The following is a 19,071-nucleotide window of genomic DNA, read 5'->3' on the forward strand; positions in this document are numbered from 1 at the left end:
CAATTCTACCAGTGAGTATTTATCCAAAGGAAATGAAACCGGGATATCAAACCGATATCTTCAATGTAACATTATTCACAACAGTCAAGATATGGAAACAAGCCAACTGCCTATCACTGGATGGATAAAGAGGATGTGATGTGTACATGCAACAGAATATTATTCAACCATGGGAAGGAAGGAAATTCTTGAGGACATTATGTTGAGATAAGGCAAAGACCAATACTATAGGATGTCACTTATATGTGGAATATGAAAAAGCCGAAGTCGTAGAAACGGCAAGTAGAATGATGGCTACCAGAGGCTGGGCACGGAGGAGTTGGGCATCTGTTGTTCGAAGGGGTACCCTGGGAACCGGTAGATAAACCAGTCCTGGAGATTTAATGTGATGACCGTCAACGATACTGTGTTATAAACTTCAAAGTTGCTAAGAGATAGGTCTTAACTGGTCTCACCACAAAAAAGAAATGATAATTATGTGAAGTGACAGCAGTGGCTAGCTAATGCCAGTGGGGTAATCAGGTTGTAATATATAGATGCATCAATATGTTCTACACCTTAAACTTACACATTCTTATATGTCAATTACACTTCAATAAAAAATAAAGATAAATGGTAAAATAAAAAAAAATAAGATGGGTTGATGGATGGATAGATGGACAGAGAAACACGACAGTGCAAGTCTAGTAAAACGTTAATGGACGAATTTAGTTAGTGGGTATATTGTGTTCACTGTAAAAATGTATCATCTTTGCATTATGGGTGACTATTTTCCATAAAAAATGGTGGGACAAAATAAGATGGGGCAACCTGAGGTAAAAGAGAAGTTCTTTTCTTTCATTTTGTATAAAATAGCTAGAATTGTTTTAAATTCACAATTATCTTGGCTTTCCTGGATTCAAAAGAGTCAGATGCTACAATTTTATTTTAAAGAATTAGGTACCAAGAGTAGACTCGAAAGACAATACTGCGTCTTCATCTCCTTAAGGGATAATGGTATCCGCACCCAAAATAAATCCTAAGGCCCCATATGGCTCATTCACTGCAACCTCAAAGTCAGAGAAATCAGGGAGGTGATGAGCAAGCCAGCATTGCAATTTGCAGGAGAATGGAGGGTTTGGAAAAGGATGTTTCATGTGGCATTATGTGAGATCACTGAATCAAAATGCCAAAAAAAAAAAAAAAAAAAAAAAGGGAAGAAAGAAAAAAGAGAGAGAGAAAAAGAAGTCTTACAAAGCTGAGACATTCCTCTTTATCCCAACCCTAATAAACTGACTTTCCTAAGATACTCAAATCATTTTTGAGCAGTGAGAGAATGTCAATGCCCGATCAGTCTAGACTCATTCAAGGCAATACTCTGCCGCTCTAATACTCGACCCGCTCCCTCCCTTTTCAGGGTGACTCCGGTAACTGAGTAGCCTGGGAGAAGTTGTCCTCGCCGCTCTTGTTTTGAGTCTAAGATACAGTTTGTAACTTGAGGTGCAGTGAAATTTTGTGCCATAGGTTCAAAAGGGGTCTTGATATGTAACCTGAATAAATCTTGTGAACCCTCAGAGCCCAGTCTTTGTATAGAATTGCATTTAAAGAAGTATAGACAAACGTTAGCCAAAGGGCAGTTTAAAAGGAATTCCAAACTTCACAGGCACCCCTTGAGGAACGTTAAAGAGAATACAAGCCCAAGCCCATAGTAACTCTTGAGAGCTCTTCCTCATTTGCCTCTTCTCTTCTATCTGTACTTCTCCAGAGGCTACATGCTAATCTCCCAAATCTTCTTTTCTTTAAAATTTTTTTTAGTGTTTATTTTTTTTGAGAGTGAGAGAAAGACAGAGTGGGAGCCAGAGGAGGGGTAGAGAGAGAGGGAGACACAGAATCCGAAGCCTGATGCGGGGCTTGAACTCGTGAACCACAAGATCATGACCTGAGCTGACATCAGACACTTAACTGGCTGAGCCGCCCAGGCACCCCCCCAAACCTTCTCTTGAGCCATGTACCTTTTGACTTTTTTCGCTCTGGCTCTCTTAGTCTGTTTTAGTTGTTGTTGTTTTTAAAGTTATGTATATGGTCTTAGCCTTTCTGGCCAAACCCTCCTGTTACTCCCTGCCTCTAGCCTCTTTTTTTTCTACTTACCCACTCTCCCAATTACATCAGAAGAATCTTGCTGGAAATGTCTCCGCTTATGAGTATGCACAGGGCTAGGGCTGGGGGCATAAGCAGAAGCAAGTCTGGGTGGCCAGGGGCGGTGGGGCAAGAGGTGGTAAACTGACATGTTAATAAATGATATTCCTATTATATGTTAATTGCCTCCCCCAATACTTTGCACGTGCTACACGCTTAGTTAACGTTTCTTCTCTCCAGTTCCTTTCTTTGCCTGCATTGTTTTAAGGTGAATCTCTCACGGAGCATATTAACTGTTCAGTTTCTAGAGATCTTTTTGTTAGTGGCTTCCCTGAGACCAGACCAGCAGAAATCCTGAAGCCAAGAGAGAATGACCACAAGCAGTTAGGGTCCTCTCCTCCTTTTCCTAAGAAACACAAATTAAGAGTGTGGAAGTGGCCTTAGGAGAAAAGCATCTCTCTCCACCAGCTGTGAGCTGATCAGAGTGAGAACAAAAACTGTTGCAAAAAAAAGAAAAAAAAGAAAAAAAAAAGAGGATTGATTTGGCTGTCAAATAGTGAGCAAGATAAAAAGCTACTGGTTTGGGAGCCCGACGTTCTTTTGATCGGGGCTGAAGTTCCCTCCGTGGGAATTCCCCCGACTCCCGTTCAGCATCTTATAGCTGATGGAATCGGAAAGGGGTAGATAGATGGTGGGCGATGGGCCAGGCCTCTCCTTGCTTCTTCTATGAGTCGAACTGTGGGCCTTAGTCGGAGTGACAGTTTTCAATCTTTCGGTGAGAAGGCAAAAGTCCCTGGCAGCCTGGAAAAGACAAGGCATTGAACGGGAATCATCAGAGCCCTGCGTTCATTATATTGCATTTCTTGTTCATTTTTCTTTTGGGGCCAGGTCTCCACTCGCGATTTGCCACTTGGAGCAGAGATGGTCTGTAGCTAGTTGCTGCAGTGAGACAGCTTGGTGCTGGAGAGGCTGAGGTGATAAGGGTGGCAAAAATCCTTCTGCCCACTGATCGTTCCTAAGTCAAGGAAACCTGAGTCTGTGTAGGGCAGAGCACCCGAACCCCTGTGGTTTGCTTCCAGAACACTATCCGAGCTGGAAAGCTGGGCAATGCCAAAACAGGCTGCAGGTGTACTTTAGAAAATACAAAGGCCTCGAGAATGACAGATCAGGCTAACTCAGAGCCAGTCTGTAGGCACAATCCAGAGACGGCACCATATTGGATCAGATGGGTGGGAAAAGAAGATTTCTGGCTGGCTGGGGCAGACCCAGAGGGCCTGGAGTCCAGACAGCAAGGGTTTCTCTCCCCGTGGAAACAGAAGACTTTCCAGAGAGAGGTTCACTAGGGCAGAAGGAAGTAGAAAAGGTAAATTAGGAAGGGGAAACTGGAAATGGCAGTAAAATCCAATTTATATGGTAATCCATGCTAAGCTAATGTGGGCACAAGCCTTGGCCGGGCCCCCTGATTTATTAGTGTACGGAACATCTCCTGACAGCCCCACACCTGCCCTCAAAGGATGTGCTACCGTCCGGAGGGCCCACAGCCAGGCTTGGGAGCACCCCAGGAGAGGGCCTGGGAAGGGTATTGTGTGTTTGGAGCAGGAAATCCTGACTGCAAGAATGAAGGACTGGGAAGTTCTGTCAACTGGAGAGAGGCATGTGGGGGCTGCCTGGGTCTCGCTTCCAGGAGCCTGCTCACCCCCATCCCTTCTCTACTAGCAGGGTCCCTCCTTCTCTGGCCTCCCTGTCGGGGTCTATGAGTAAGGCAGGTGGGAGCCCCCATTACTGGGTGTTCCAGAGCTCACCAGAACCTCCTGAGTCCTGCCTCTCAGCTCAGGATCTCGCCCAGGAGCCCGTTGGAGGAGTGGGTGCCTTTGTGTGAGTTTTGTTTTTTTTCTTTCTACCGGGGCCGTTTGATTTTAGTAACCTGTTTCCCAGTGTCCTCTGGAGAACCCCAGCTCCCTGACCCTGTCCTCGTCTTCTCTGCAGCCTTTCTCCACCACTCCTCCTCCAGGCTCGCAGCTGCCCCAGTAGGAGGAGACCTTCGGGCCCCCATGTGTGGCCCAGCTCACGGGGCAGGGCAGCTCCAGCAGGCCTCCCTGGCTTTCCCAGAGTGGGTCCCTCCGGTCCCTCCTCCACCTCCCAGGAGGGTTGCCCTGGGAGACGAGGAGGGGGAGGGAACAGCCACCAGACAATGGTACTCACAGGGGTTGGCGGAGCTTAGCTCTTCAATATTTATAAGCGCTAACTCTAATGGAGGGAGAGGAGGGAACATTAGTGGCAATTTTCTTCTGTGTCTTTAGCTCTTTCTTTCTCCCTGAAAGTGAGGGGACACAAGAAGGGGGAAAAAAGGAGCAGCAAAAGCAGTTTATGCCACTCAGCTGCAGGCAAGTGAGAAGATGCGGGGCTGAGGTGCCAGCAGAAGGCAGAGAGGAGTAGACACTCATAGTAGGGCTTTGCTGACACTCTCTCCTGCCACCGCCTCCAGGATGGCGGCCTGCCTGCCACTGTTTCTCGGGCTCCTGCAGAGCGTACGTGACGGGGCGTAACGTGTGAAAGGGAGAAAGGCTCTGGGAGGCGTAATTGGGGCCAACACAAGAACTGGAAGTCGTACAACCTGACTTGCCTCGGCTGTTGACCTTGGGCAGGGTCTTGACTTCTCCCAGGTATCAGGGCCTGAGTGTCCGTGGGTGGACAGGGAACAGGTCCCTTGAGCTCAGGGGTGACTTCTGACTCTCTCTGACGGGGCTGAATCACTTTCTCTCTCCTGTTTGCAACTTACCACCCTCCGAGGCGCAGCTCAAGTCCCAACTCCTCTGGAAACCCTTTGCTCTTTGCTCCGTCCATGGAGCCCCTGTGGCAATTACACTTTTACTGCCCCATTTAGCAATGAATCATGGACTGTCTTGTAGCATTTCTTTCTGCTGCCATCAAAGTGTGGGTAAGTCATCTGTTTGACTCTCACCCCGTTTGTGGTCTGGTCAAGTTATACTGGGACCTCTGAAGGGCAGGGACCAGCCTCCTATGGTCTGGACTCCTGCTCTGTGCCCAGAACGGTGAAGCTCTTGCGTTTAGTGTGAAGGCCCAGGAGACCCGGACTCTGTGGCATGGCCTCCTCCTAAAACTCTCGTTCCTCCCTGGGGAGCCCTTGGGAAGTAGAGTTGGGAGCAAGACTGCCTTTTGTGGCTGCCTCTAGGTGTTTGCTAGGAGGCTACCCGGGGCTGACAGCAGGGCAGGGCTGGTCTGAAGCAACCCACCCACCACGTGTGCCTCTCGTGCCCCATCTTGCAAGCCCATCCTTCCCGTGACAAGGGCCAGGCAGCTGCCTCTCCCACTGACCTTGTCCCCCAAATGTCCCCTTGCTCTCACAAATCCATGATTGGAAAGTTGGCTTCATTTTGTATCTCCCTTCCACCTCCAGCCCGCCCATGCACGCTGTCATCTTGGTTCCAGAAGGCAGAGTGAGCCTTTCAATGTAATTGTGTGGGAAGAGAGTCTAGTCTATACAATAATTTTTTTTTTTTTTTTAAGAAAAAGAAGTAACTTGCAGGCAATCCCAAGGTTTCCAGGAGCGTGGTGGAAACTAGTGAGCGCTCCGGCCCCGTGGTGGGAGAGCCCTGGATGCGGGAGAGGAGGTCCCGGTCTGAGCCCACGGAAGGATGGCTTCCAGGAACCACTAGCCAAGTCGAGGCGGAGCCCCGAGGAGCAGCAGAGTGCTTATAACTTGGACCTCGGACTTGGAAGAGTGGGGAGATGTGCACTCTGATACAGGACAGCCTCTCTTCCTTTCCTTCCTGCTCTTGCTTATCTCTCTTCTCACGTGGCACTGTCTTTCCTTTGAGAAAATACCCCCCATTGCCTCAAAACCCCTGCTTCTGGAGCTCTGACACGTACCCAAGCCAGCTTTGGATCCTTACAGCCCTGTTTCCTGAGTTCGAGCCAGTGTCTCCTACAAACATCAAACTGCATAAGTGCAGCACGAAGTACGTGTGGGCTGTTCCTGGACAAGGACGAGATAGACAGGGGCAGTGTCTGCCTCCAGGGAAGGGAGCTGATGGCCGGGGAACGTGAATAGGGTGGACGCCCTTTTGTGCTTCTTGACTTGAGTGTCATGTACATGTCTTCCCTGTGACAGCAATAACAATAATTAATAATCAGTTATATCACCCCCGAAGTGTGGCAAAGGTCAGGGGCAGGAGGGAGGTGCTGTCCTATCTCAGCAGAACATGGGGATCTCCTCTCAGGTCATACCCCCAGCTCCCCTAAGCTCATCCCTGTGGGCTTACCAGACCTATGTGAGGCCGGGTCATTTCTGCCAGAAACAGAGGTTCTGTTTTCCCATTGCCGACAGAGCCTCTGAGTGCAAGCAGGCAACGTCCCATTTGTGAAAACATGAAAACCAACAGCAATAACATAATGGCCCCGAATTGTCCGAGGAGAGAAAGGGAAAGAAAACCCCATCACCTTGCTCTGTCTCTCACTCTCTCTCACTCTCATTTCCCATCTTTGTTCAGAGCCCCGTCTGTGTATTTCTGGTAGTATTATTGGCTTGGGGGTTGGGGGGAACTCCCAGGGAGGTCAGGGGGCAAGTTTTTTTCCGATTCACACTGCATGGCCCTGAAGCTCCTTTGCACAGACTAAGTACTCTTTGATGAGGATATCAAAACTCAACTCCTGTTCAGGGCTGCATTTGGTTGGAAAGAATCCATAAAGCAGATAGATGCCAGTGTGAGAGCGTTTTCAGAAACACAAAAGAGATCCCAAGAATCAGTAGCCCTCAAGAGGATCCTGGGGAACAGTGACCAGGTGACTTCCAGCCCAGCAAGCCCTGAACCAGCTCTGTCCTTGAGGAGGACGGGCAGGGGCTGGGGAGCACATTGCCTCATTGATAGTGCTCATTTGATCAAGAACTAATTTCTTAGATCTAAACGTGGGACTAAAAGCATCTTCTCTGTTCTCTATATGGCTGGGCTTTAGACCATGTGATTAACCTGGTGCGAGTCAAATGAAAGCAAGCTTTAATGTTCCCACCCATCCTCCCTAGACCAAGGAGGAAGACAATGAAGATTCCTAGCCCAGATGGGGTGTGAAGGTTTGAAGCTTCTCACCACTCCAAGGGGAGGCTGGATTAGTGTGGCCAGGCCTCCTGGTCCCCTAAGAAATCCAGGACATGAGACTTTCAGTGCTATCACCCGGAAAGCCACAGGCAGACCAGGACAGGTTGGTCCCCTAGGCTGCACCTTGATGGTGGAAAGGTAGTCCGTCATAGAAGTCCACAGTCCTCATGGAAGCTTTGGCCTCATGCGACCAGGGGAGAAACAGCACTCCCATGAGGGGTCTTGGTGAGTGCATCGAAAGGAACCTACACTAGCTGTGGGTCCTGCTGCCTCTCCAGGGGACCACTGGGACTTCTGGATGGTGCTGTCTTGGCTAAGTTTATGTGTCACCTTGACTGAGCCACAGGGTGCCCAGACATTTGGTCAAGCCTTATGCCAGGAGTGTTTGTGAGGATGAGGGTATTTCTGAGTGAGACTGACTTTGGAATCCATTGGCTGAGTCAAGCAGACTGCCCTCCCTCCTGTAGGGGGCCCCATCCAATCACCTGAAGACCTGAATAGAACATAAAGGCTGAGTAAGAATTAACTCTTGCTTGTCTGACTGATTGAGCTAAGACACTGGTCTTTTCCTGCCTTCAGAATTACACGGAACACTGTCTTTCTTGGGTCTCAAGCCTGCTGGCTTTTGGACTTGAACTTACACCATCAGTTCTCCTGGGTCTCCAGCTTGACCACTATGTTCTTGGAACTTCTTAGCCTCTATACTCATGTGAGTCAATTCCTTGTAATCAGTCTTTATATATCCTATTCTGTTTGGAGAACCCCGACTAATACAGGGGCCAAGTGAGGGTTGTCTCATAGGCAACAACCAAAGGGGACTGTCAAACTGGTAGATGCCCAGCATTTAAGGGCATGAGACACTCACCAAGCCTTTTAAAATACATTAATAGGGGCCCCTTGGAGGCTCAGTTGGTTAAACGTCCAACTTTGGCTCAGGTCATGATCTCACAGCTCATGGGTTTGAGCCCTGCGCCAGGCTCTCTGCTGTCAGCACAGATCCCGCTCTAGTCCTCTGTCTCCCTCTGTCTGCCCCTCCCCCACTAGCGCGCGCGCGCTCTCTCTCTCTCTCTCTCTCTCTCTCAAAAATAAACAAACATTAAAAAATATATTAATAAAAGTCAGTCATGCTCTTCCATTTCAGACATAGCACTCATATCTAAATCCTAATGCCTAGATTATAATCAACTTTTCTTTATATCAAGAGTACTTTGAAAGTGACCCCAGGCCCCCAAAGCAATCTGATGTTCCACATCATGGGCACGGGAATCAGAGACCCCAGTATGGGTTTTCCTGACATTTTATATCAAAGAACGGACCACTGTATGCTTGGAATTTCTTTGAAGGCATATCCTTTGTTTTGAGAGACCCAGTGAATTTTGTGTTCAACTCCGTAAGATGCATGATTGTTTCAATATAAAAACATTTTATGTATTCGTTAGTAAAATTATGTAATCTATCTCAAAAAAAAAATGTTAAGTGAAATTTCTGTTCGAGATTTCCATTTTTAGCCTGTGGCCTTCCCTGTCCCTAAAATGCAGCTTCTACTTCTCACCCCACGTGTGCTTACTGCACTGAGTTCTACTGGAGGTATCTCAGCGCATGTCCAGCCTAGGCTGGGATCATGAGGAGTACTCAGGAAATATTTGTTGACTGAATCAGGTGCTAGAATGTGACGCTTTTAAGATCTTTTAAGCGTGGAGATAAGTTGCCATCACTGGGACGTGCTTCAGCGAGGTTCTTAGCTGCCACTAAGTTAATTCTGGCTAGCTTAGACAGAAGAGGAAGTTGTTGAATAGATATTAGGCAGCTCACAGAATTGTCACGGCAGATGTCTCAGCTTGCCCCAGCGACACTGCATCCCTGCTTCTGGACTCTGCTGCTATCCCTCTTGCTACCCTCTGTTTCTTAGCATCACTAGCTTCTGATTCATGGCCTGGGAAGGATGCATCTGATTGGGTCAGCTTAGGCCATGCGTTCCTGCCTGTGTCAGCTCTTGTCATCACCCTTCTTCCCACCCCATTTATGCTCCACTCTTTTCTGGCAGTTTCTTGTCCCAGGGTTGAATATCCAGGGACTGCCCCACTGCTCCTGATAGACTCCCTTGCTATCAGGTTTCCATTTGGTTAGACCAATGGCAGCTGCCAGTAGGAGACTGAAGGACGAGCAGAAAGAGAAGTCTGGGCATTTCTACCCCTAGTTACTCCCTCTGACTTGAGCACAGCAGTTGTGGCTGTAGGCGCATCTCTCTTGGATTTAGCTCTGCCCGCGTGGCAGCCTCGGGCAGCATTCCACCACCTCCTCACCTTGCCCCTTCCAGGCCAGTTTCCTACTGTTGTGGGTGTCTGATTGCCTGGACCCTTTATGGGCTCCTTAGCTCCGCCCACATTACTACAGGCTGTCCGTTTGGTAGCCTCTCTCCTGAACCCTATCTGAGTGCGCCTTCTGTTCCTTATGCCCTGGTTGCAAAAGAAGCTGAGAGAGGAAGCATCTGGCATTGTGGCTTCTAGATGGGAGGTGGACTCTGCTTCCCAGCAAGGCTCATGAGGTGGGAGACTCCTTAAACTTAGGGATAATGATGTACACTATCACCTGCTCAGTACTGTGCAGGAGGTTTTCATTAGCTCCATAAGGCAAGGCAAAGAAACAAAAGACGTAAATGTTGAAAATGAGCAAGCAAAACTCTTCATTCACAGATGTAATAATTGTATGCATAAACAATCCGAAAGAACCTACAAACTCTTGAAATTAGCAACTGGATTTAGCAAGGATCAGCGTATACAAGGTCAGTATACAAAAATATCAGTTGCATTTCTTGATGCTATAGCAACAGACAATTGGACAATAAGATTTTTTCAATGCTACTTACAAGGAATGTAAAACGGTACAGCTGTTATGGAAGTCAGTATGGAGGTTCCTCAAAAAATTAAAAATAGAATTGCCATGTGATCCAGCAATCCCACTTCTCGGTATATATATCCAAAAGAACTGGAAACAGGATATCAGAGATATTTTCACACCCAAGTTCATTGCGGCAGTGTTCACAATAGGCAAGATGTGGAAGTAACTAAATGTCTATTGATGGATGAATGGGTAAAGAAAATGAGGTATATACATGCATTTGAATATTATTGTATTGTTATACAATTATATATATTGTTAATATTATTGTAATGTTATATACCACAGTATGGATGAACTTGGGGGCATTATACTAAGCAAAATAAGCCAGTCACAAAAGGACAAATACTGTATGATTCCACTGGTGAGGAACCCAGGGTAGTCAAATATATAGAAACAGAAAGTAGAAAGTGGGGGGCGCTGGGGAGAGGGGGAAACGGGGTGCTGTTCAATGAGTTTACAGGTTCAGTTGTGTGAGATGAAAAAGTCCTAGAGATCTGTTGCACGACCTGCACGGAGTTAGCATACAAGGGTATGTCCTGTACCCTTGAAAATGTTTAAGGTAGTAGATTTTGTTAAGTGTTTCTTACCACACACACACAAAAAGCTATTTACAGTAGCATCAAAAATATCAAATAGCAAGTAATAAACTCAACAAAAGACGTGTGAGACTGCTACACTAGAGATTGTAAAACCCTGACGGAGAGGTGGAAGAAGAGCTTTTGAGAGTTACCATAGTGCTGTAACAATTAAGACAGTGTGCTCTTGGTGCAGGAGAGACAAATAGATCAATGGGACAGAATAGAGAATCCAGAAATAGACCCACACATATTCAGTCACAAGATGTACAACAAAGGCTCCACTGAAAATCAGTGGGGAAAAGACGCCTTTTCTCAATAAGTGGTACTGGAACAATTACATATCTGTAGAGAAAAAATGAGCTTTGTCCTCTGCCTTAGCACCATACACAAAAATTAATAGTTGGTAGATCGTAGATCGAAATGTGAAAAATAAAACGGCAAAGTTTCTAGGAGAAAACAAAGGGCAACAAACAACTGTTCATGACCTTGGGGGATGTGCAAAACTTTCTCAAACAGCACACGGGAGTACTAACCATAAAAGAGCAGAGTGATACAGTGGACTACATTAAAATAAGACCTTGTTTTTTGCCATCAAAAAAAATCTCTTAGAAAGTGAATAGGTAAGCCATGAAGCCATGGACTAAAAGAAGATACTCAGAGTACCTCCAATAAAGAATCTGGTTTTGGGGTCTGGGTGGCTCAGTTGGTTAAGCATCCGATTCTTGGTTTCAGCTCAGGTCATGATCTCATGGTTCATGGGACTGAGCCCTGAGTTGGGCTCTTTGCTGACAGTGAGGAGCCTGCTTGATGTTCTCTCTCTCTCTCTCTCTCTCTCTGCCCCTCCTCTGCTAACGCTCTCTTTCAAAATAAATAAACATTACAAAAAATGAATCTGATTTTTTTTAATGTTGATTTATTTTTGAAAGAGAGCAGAAGCAGGGGAACAGCAGAGAGAGAGGGGGGGAAAGGATCCAAAGCAGGCTCTGTGCTGATAACGGCGAGCTGGATGTGGGGTTTGAACTCACGAACCCTGAGATTATGACCTGAACCAAAGTCAGACACTCCACCGACTGAACCACCCAGGTGCCCCAAGAATCTAATTTTTTTTTAAGGGCAAACTACTTTACAAAAGAGGATATCCTGATGGCCAATGATCATATGAAAAGGTCATCAACATTATTATTCGTCCGGGGAGTGCAGTTAGAACCACATTGAGACACCATTATTACCCACCAGGATGGCAAACATGAAAAGAACAGCAGAATCAAGTCTTGTGAACGGGTAGAGGGACCTGAATTCTCAGACACTTCTGACGGAAGTATGAATTTCCTCAATTACTTTGGAAAACAATTTGGCGGTATCTGCTTAAAACCTAAACATGGCCTGTTCTGTGGTCCAGCAATGTAGATATTCATCTGAAAGCAATGAAATGTGTGTGCCCCCCAAAAGTCATACAAGAACATTCACAGCAGCGATGGAATACAATACTGCAATAAGAAAGAACCAGATACCAGGCCACAGCATGGATGAATTCACAGACGTTATACTGAGTGAAAGAAGTTAAAAAAAAAAAAAAAAGAGTATACACTGTTTGACCTCATTTATATGAAGTTAATGTAAAACTAGTTTATGATGATAAAGATCAGAATAGTAATTAATTAGGGGATGGAGAAAGTTAGTATCTACTAGGAAAAAGCATGAGGGCACGTTCTGGATGTGTTCTATATCTTCATCTGGTTGGTATACGTGTACAAAAATTCATAGAGCTATACTCAATATTTGTGTAATTACTTACAAAGAGTGTACCTTAATTTTTTAAAAGAGGAAAGGGGCTCAGGGGCCAGGCAGAAAAATGTTGGATGCTCACCCAGGTCATGCAAACAGCAATCATTGTACCTGTAGAAGGCGTGGGGAAAGTGGTGAGGTATCTGGTGTATCCCAGGGCAGGGCAAACTCGGTCAGAGCCCCTCTGAGTGACCCCTGGCCTGTGCCATCAGATCCCCTGCTGGAATCCAGGGATTCAGGGTGACTGGATGATCAAGCCCAGGATTCTGGGCACTTCCTGGCACGGCAGCTGCTTCCGTCTTGCATTTGCTCAAGTTCAGGTGCAGAGGTTTCCATGGTGTTCCCCTGCGAAGCCCCACCCTCCACCCTCCGGCCTGAGGCATGCCTGAGGGCAGGCCAAAGCAGGACTGGGTCAGCAGGCTCGTTCAGAGATGCCCTTGGATTAGGGGGGACCCTGGGTGGCATCCTGCGTCTCCCTGGGGTTCCAGGCCAGGGCTATTCGAAGTGTGGTCCGTTACTGAGTCTCGCCACAAACTGATACTCACCCGTGGTAATATAGCATGGAAATTGAGAGCAGGCACTGAGAAGCTTCTATAGCTATTCTAGTACTCTCGGGCCTATTGAATTTATGTTATATTATTGGGGCTTGTTTGTTGTATGTCTTTTTTTGGTTTAAATTTCATTTTTCTGATTTGTTCTCGTCGTATTTTAGAGAAGCATAGGACGGTGATGAATCGGAAATGTTTACAAAGAGAAACTGGCCTTCCGTCACAGGTGGCTTGAGGAGTATTTTCTTAAATGCTCAGAGGGCGTGTCCTAACAAAACATATGGAAGAGCTCAGGTTGGGTCCCTGGTAAGTCAGGGGCTGCTGCTGCCTGCACTTGGCAATTTTTAGAGACACTGAGCAAAACAGCCTAATTGAAGTTTCCATAGTTACCAGCCACCACCGTGGAGAACACGAGCAGATCTTAAAGGGGAAAAGCAGGCACAGGCAGAAGAAAGTCAGAAGGTGGGGAGGAGGGGTCTGGGCCGAGAGCGTGGCCACCGTTCGGCACAGCTGCAGCTGTTAGCTCTTGTCTCCATCCCAGGGGCAGATGCCTGGGGATCCGGTGACAGCACATCACCCACTGCAGCTTTCTGTGAAGGACACTGAGGCAGCTAAGAGGCGTTCAGCACAGCTGGCAGAATGGATTGCTACCCTTCAGGTGTCCCACTCTGGCCCTGAACCTGTGCCAGCTCCAGGAGAGTCACCCTCTTCCCTCTACGATGCCACCCACTGTGGGGTTCCACACCCCAAGCAGAACTGGCAATAAGGGAAAGATGGCAGGAAGGTTCCTGTACCAGCTACTGCTCAGGCTTGGGGTTAAGACTTGAGGCAAGCCTCAGTTTCACCATCGCTGATCGGGGTCGGTGCTGCCGACCAGACAGCCACCTCGCGGATTCGTTCACTTGCTCATGCCTTCATTCATTCACTCGACAGACATGTTTCGAGTGCTTGCTCGGGGCCAGGCACTGTTCCAGATGCTGAAGATAGAGCAGAAGCCAACCCGAGAAAGTGCTTGCCTTCATGAAGCTAGTATTCTAATGGGAGAGGCAGACGATAAAGGCACAAGCATAAACTATGACGTCAGGTAACGGTACCTTCCATTGGCCCGAGCGTGTGCACAGGGCCAGGAAGGCCTGGGGCCAGGGTAGAAAATTGACACACAGTCTCTAGTACTTGAAGGCATCTGAAGGGCCAGGACCCAGCCACAGAGAGAAGGCCGGGCTTGGCGATGCGACTCACTGGATCGCTAGCAAGCGCCACATAAACTAGGGCTCACTAGATGCTTGTCAACTGAGTCTGTGGAACCATGGAAATTAACGCTTGGTAAGTCCCTCCAGGCCACATCTGCACGTCTCTGAACCCCCTGGTGAGGCCCTTCACACCCATTCGGGGTTTCAGGTGTGATGTGGGTTTCCACATGCCATCTCAGAGCATGCCAGCTCAAAGCAGCACTTACACAAAGTGGCAGAAAGGGTGCGGCTTGGGATTCCACCCAGGAGCCCCCCCACAAGGTCTCCGGCCACTAGACGGCGCTGTTGCCACTCTTGAGCACTGAGGCAGGAAGTTCAAAGCCAAGAGAAGGAAGGACCCATATTGCCTTAGGACAATATTTGGATTATATGAAATAAGAAGCAGTCCTGCCTCATAATTATAGGGTCATAAATCACTCTGGGGGAAAAAAAGGGGCCAGGGGGACGGGAGACGTAGGACGTGAGTTTACGATTTCTCCAGAAGCCCTTGGTGGAATTACAGCCTCATAACTCACTGGGGCCTGTGCTTTCATCCAGCCCGGCCCGAGCTCTTACTCCGGGCCCCAGTCAGGGTGTCAGCGATGGGAGGTTCCCTTGGCGGAGGCCTCACGCAGGCCCCTTAGGCCCCCTGAGGAATATGAGGGGCTGGCTGCACTGGGTGCTGGCAGCTGGGCCTCAGTGTTCGAGATGCTGTCAAAGTGAGTTCCAAGGAACAGAGATCAAAGAGGCCAGCTGCAGCACTACAAGGCCCAACACCAGATGGAAGGGGTTCTGGGGGGTGGGCAGTGACATTCCGCAAGGGGCTTTGGGACCACAGAGCAAGGACTCTGGATCTCTCACTGGATGAGGTGGAGCGGCATGAGGGTGCCCCGCTTCTCCCTTTGTCTGGGCCACGTCTGCAGTTGGCCCTTTTACAAGATGGCGACCACCAGCCTCTCATCAGGGAGCAAACACACAGCAGGGCTGCTGAAGAGCTCACAGACGAGAGCAGATCATTTGCTGAGGGAGGCGGCAGTGACCCTCCTCCAGCTGAGAAGATGTGCCGCGGGAGGAGGAGGGGGTGGCTGTCAATATGCCTACCCTGCCCTGGCTTTAGCTGCAGCCTCTGTCACATTCAGGGTAAAACAAAAAGGTTGAGAGAGTTCCGGAAGCAGGCTTCAATGGCAAGTCAGTGATGCATGTTAAACAACAGCTACTTTTCCTGAGGTGGGGTTACTTCGCGTCAGACATTGTGCACATAATCACTCTTAATTCTCACAACTTTCTCACAAATGACTTCCATTTCACCGATGAAGGGAAGTAAGGCATAGGGACAGATGTAAATCAACTTGTCGAAAGTCACACACACACACACACACACACACACACACACACGGTTGAGTATGGTGTTGGAGAGTTAGGCCCGATTCCTCTGTTATTATTGTGCATCCTGCCAGGAGGCCTGCCGGTGTCTCATCCCTGTGAATGGCAGTCCCTAAATCTGTCAGTTAAATTCCCATTCAAGTTCTATTCTTCCCGCCCTGCTTTATTTCACAATTGCAATCCAATACCCATCTTTGCTCATTTTCTCACAACGTCCTCTGTATTTCCGGAGCTGTGGTGAAAATCAGTCAACCCATTGATGGGAGAGAGACTTTAATGTGTGCTATAACACAGCACAATAGCTAAAAGCATAAGCTTTAGAGGCAGAGAAACCTAGGCTCACATGTCAGCTCTGTTACTGTTTTAGGGACTGAAGTAGCTATTGCTGTGAGCCTCAGTGTACTCATCTATAAAATGGGCATAGTAATGGCAGCTACTACATATGGCTGGATCCTGAGAATTGAGTGAATAATTTCACTTTTTAAAAAATCATTTCATTTTATGAAATCATCTCTCTGAGTAGGTCTTTGTGGCCTGGAAAGGGGTGACCCTTTGTCATCGGGCATTGAATCAGGGTTACAGCCCCAACCAACTCTTGTATTGTCTTCTCTACTCCAAGTATCTTATCAGTAGTAACTTTCTTTCTGTTTTTAAAATATTTTATTTTTTTAACTTGTTTTATTTTTTATTTTTTTTCAATTTACATCCAAATTAGTTAGCATATAGTGTAACAATGATTTCAGGAGTAGATTCCTTAGTGCCCCTTACCCATTTAGCCCCTCCCCCCTCCCCCAACCCCTCCAATAACCCTCAGTTTGTTCTCCATATTTAAGAGTCTTTTGTGTTTTGTCCCCCTCCCTGGTTTTATATTATTTTTGTTTCCCTTCCCTTATGTTCATCTGTTTTGTCTCTCAAAGTCCTCGTATGAGGGAAGTCATATGATTTTTGTCTTTATCTGACTGACTAATTTCACTTAGCATAACACCCTCCAGTTCCATCCACGTAGTTGCAAATGGCAAGATTTCATTCTTTTTGATTGCCGAGTAATACTCCATTGTGTGTGTGTGTGTGTGTGTGTGTGTGTATACTACATCTTTATCCATTCATCAATCGATGGACATTTGGGCTCTTTCAATACTTTGGCTATTGTTGATAGTGCTGCTATAAACTTGGGGGTGCATGTGCCCCTTCAAAACAGCATACCTGTATCTCTTGGATAAATACCTAGTAGTGCAATTGCTGGGTCGTAGGGTAGTTCTATTTTTAGTTTTTTGAGGAACTTCCATACTGTTTTCCAGAGTGGCCGCACCAGCTTGCATTCCCATAAAATATTTTATTTTTGAGAGAGAGAGAGCATGTGCGCACAAGTGGGGGAGGGACAGAAAGGGGAGAGAGGATCTGAGGTATGCTCAGTGCTGACAGCAGAGAGCCTGAGGTGGGGCTTGAACCCACGAACTACGAGACCATGACCTGAGCCGAAGTTGTCATCCAACTGAGCCACCCAGGCACCCCTTAGCACTACCTTTCTTAAAGTCATTATATTTTATTTTTATTATTTTTAATGTTTATTTATTTTTGAGAGAGAGAGACAGAACGTGAGAGAGGGAGGGGCAGAGAGAGAGGAAGACACAGAATTGGAAGCAGGTTACAGGCTCTGAGCTGTCAGCACAGAGCCCAATGTGGGGCTCGAACTCACGAACCATGAGATCATGACCTGAGCCCAAGTTGGACGCTTAACCAACTGAGCCACACAGACGCCCCAAGTCAATTTTTTTTTTTATAGAATACAGAAGGCTTTGGTCATTTTGAACCCTCATCTTCAGGATCAGTTTGGTTTCATTACATGTGCTTCTTGACGTACTCAATCTTGCGGCTTTTTTTTTTTTTTTTAATTTTAGAGAAAACAGTGGGCACTTATCTTATTACTATGTATCCAGTGTTCAACTCAGAATAAAAGAAATGTAACACCTGGTCTATGCATTGAGATGAGGAAGTAGAAAAGAAGGTAAAATTTTTAGGGAATAAAATTATCAGGTACGTATCAGCATTGATCTGTGAAAATAAGGTGCTGAGTGTCACATTACAGGCAATTAGAGCTGCAGCCATCAGGGATAAGGTGCTAATTGTGTAACGCACAGGAGCAAGGCGGAAGGTGCCGGGAAGGTTAAATTAGCAACAAGTCCCTCTGAAAAGTCACCTGCGAGTTTGATGAGTCACAGAGCCAGCGGGCGAGTCCAACCCTCACATCCGACATCCCATCGGGTCTCCTGTTGCTTGGAGGCTCTTTCCCTGTCTCACACATATGACAACTTTCGAGGTGGAATAAAACTTGGTTTTGTGGTGAATAATGGAAAGGAGGCACAAAGGCAAAGCCTGTAGCTGGTGATGGAAGTAATAGAAAAGCGAAGAGGTAGAAGAAAAGCGAGGGCCCTTACGGAGAAAATACTTTTCGAAATGACTTTAATCTTGCCTTTGTAGAATTATTAAGGGCTTTAAAGGGCTCTGTATGGTGCTGGAGACTTCCTCGAGCTCCACCTTGTACGCTCTTTACCCACCTTTCAACCCCAGCTGTTGCCACAGCAACGAGGTGGCTTGCACGGTAGCCAGACCGCACCTGCGTTAGGGACGGACGCTGCATCCACCCAGCATTCTTCGTGAGCGCCCGCCCCTCTGCTCCCGACCCTGGAGTCACTGGGGGAACCCGCGTAGCCATTCTTCCAGATGCAGATCTAGGAGTCTGCGGGGATAAACAGCCCCTCTGGCGGCCTCCGAGCAGCGGGGAATGGGAGTCAGTGGACACGTTCTGTTCTGAGGGCGCCCAGTGAGACAGAGTCTTGCTGCCCACGGCGGGGATGGGCTTGGTGACACAGCGTTGCACTGGCTTGTCCTCCCTCCCCCGACCTCCACTTCTGTTTCTCAGGACCACTTTCCCCAAATAAGCCACCTGCTCACAAGCCCTCGTCTCAAGCTCTGCTTTTGTGGGAACCACAGGCACTTACCATTTTTAATTATTCATGTCTATACTTTATTGCGAAGCTTTTATCTCGGCTTGCATTTCAGGATTTGGGCATTGGCAACATCCTGGCACTGACTCGACCCTCTCTGTTCATTTATTTCACAAACGTTTTTAGAGTGACCACCATATGCTGTCCCAGAAGCTGGGGCCAGAGGGAGAACATGTGGGCTTTTCCTCAAGAAGGCTGTCGCTCGGTACCAGAAAAACTACCATCCGCTAAAAACTTGCGAGATGTCAGGGCTTGCTCTGATAGCTTTGTAATCCTTGCCTCAACTTGATCTTCTGGGAGGAAGGTGTTATTTTGTTTCTCATCCTTACAGATGAGACCAGGATATGGAGCTGGTTAGGAATTCACGCAGGGTAACACAGCTGGACACGGGTGGGCAGTGTCTCACCATTACT

Source organism: Lynx canadensis, chromosome A2 (genome assembly GCF_007474595.2).
Source record: "Lynx canadensis isolate LIC74 chromosome A2, mLynCan4.pri.v2, whole genome shotgun sequence".
Lineage (NCBI taxonomy): Eukaryota > Metazoa > Chordata > Mammalia > Carnivora > Felidae > Lynx > Lynx canadensis.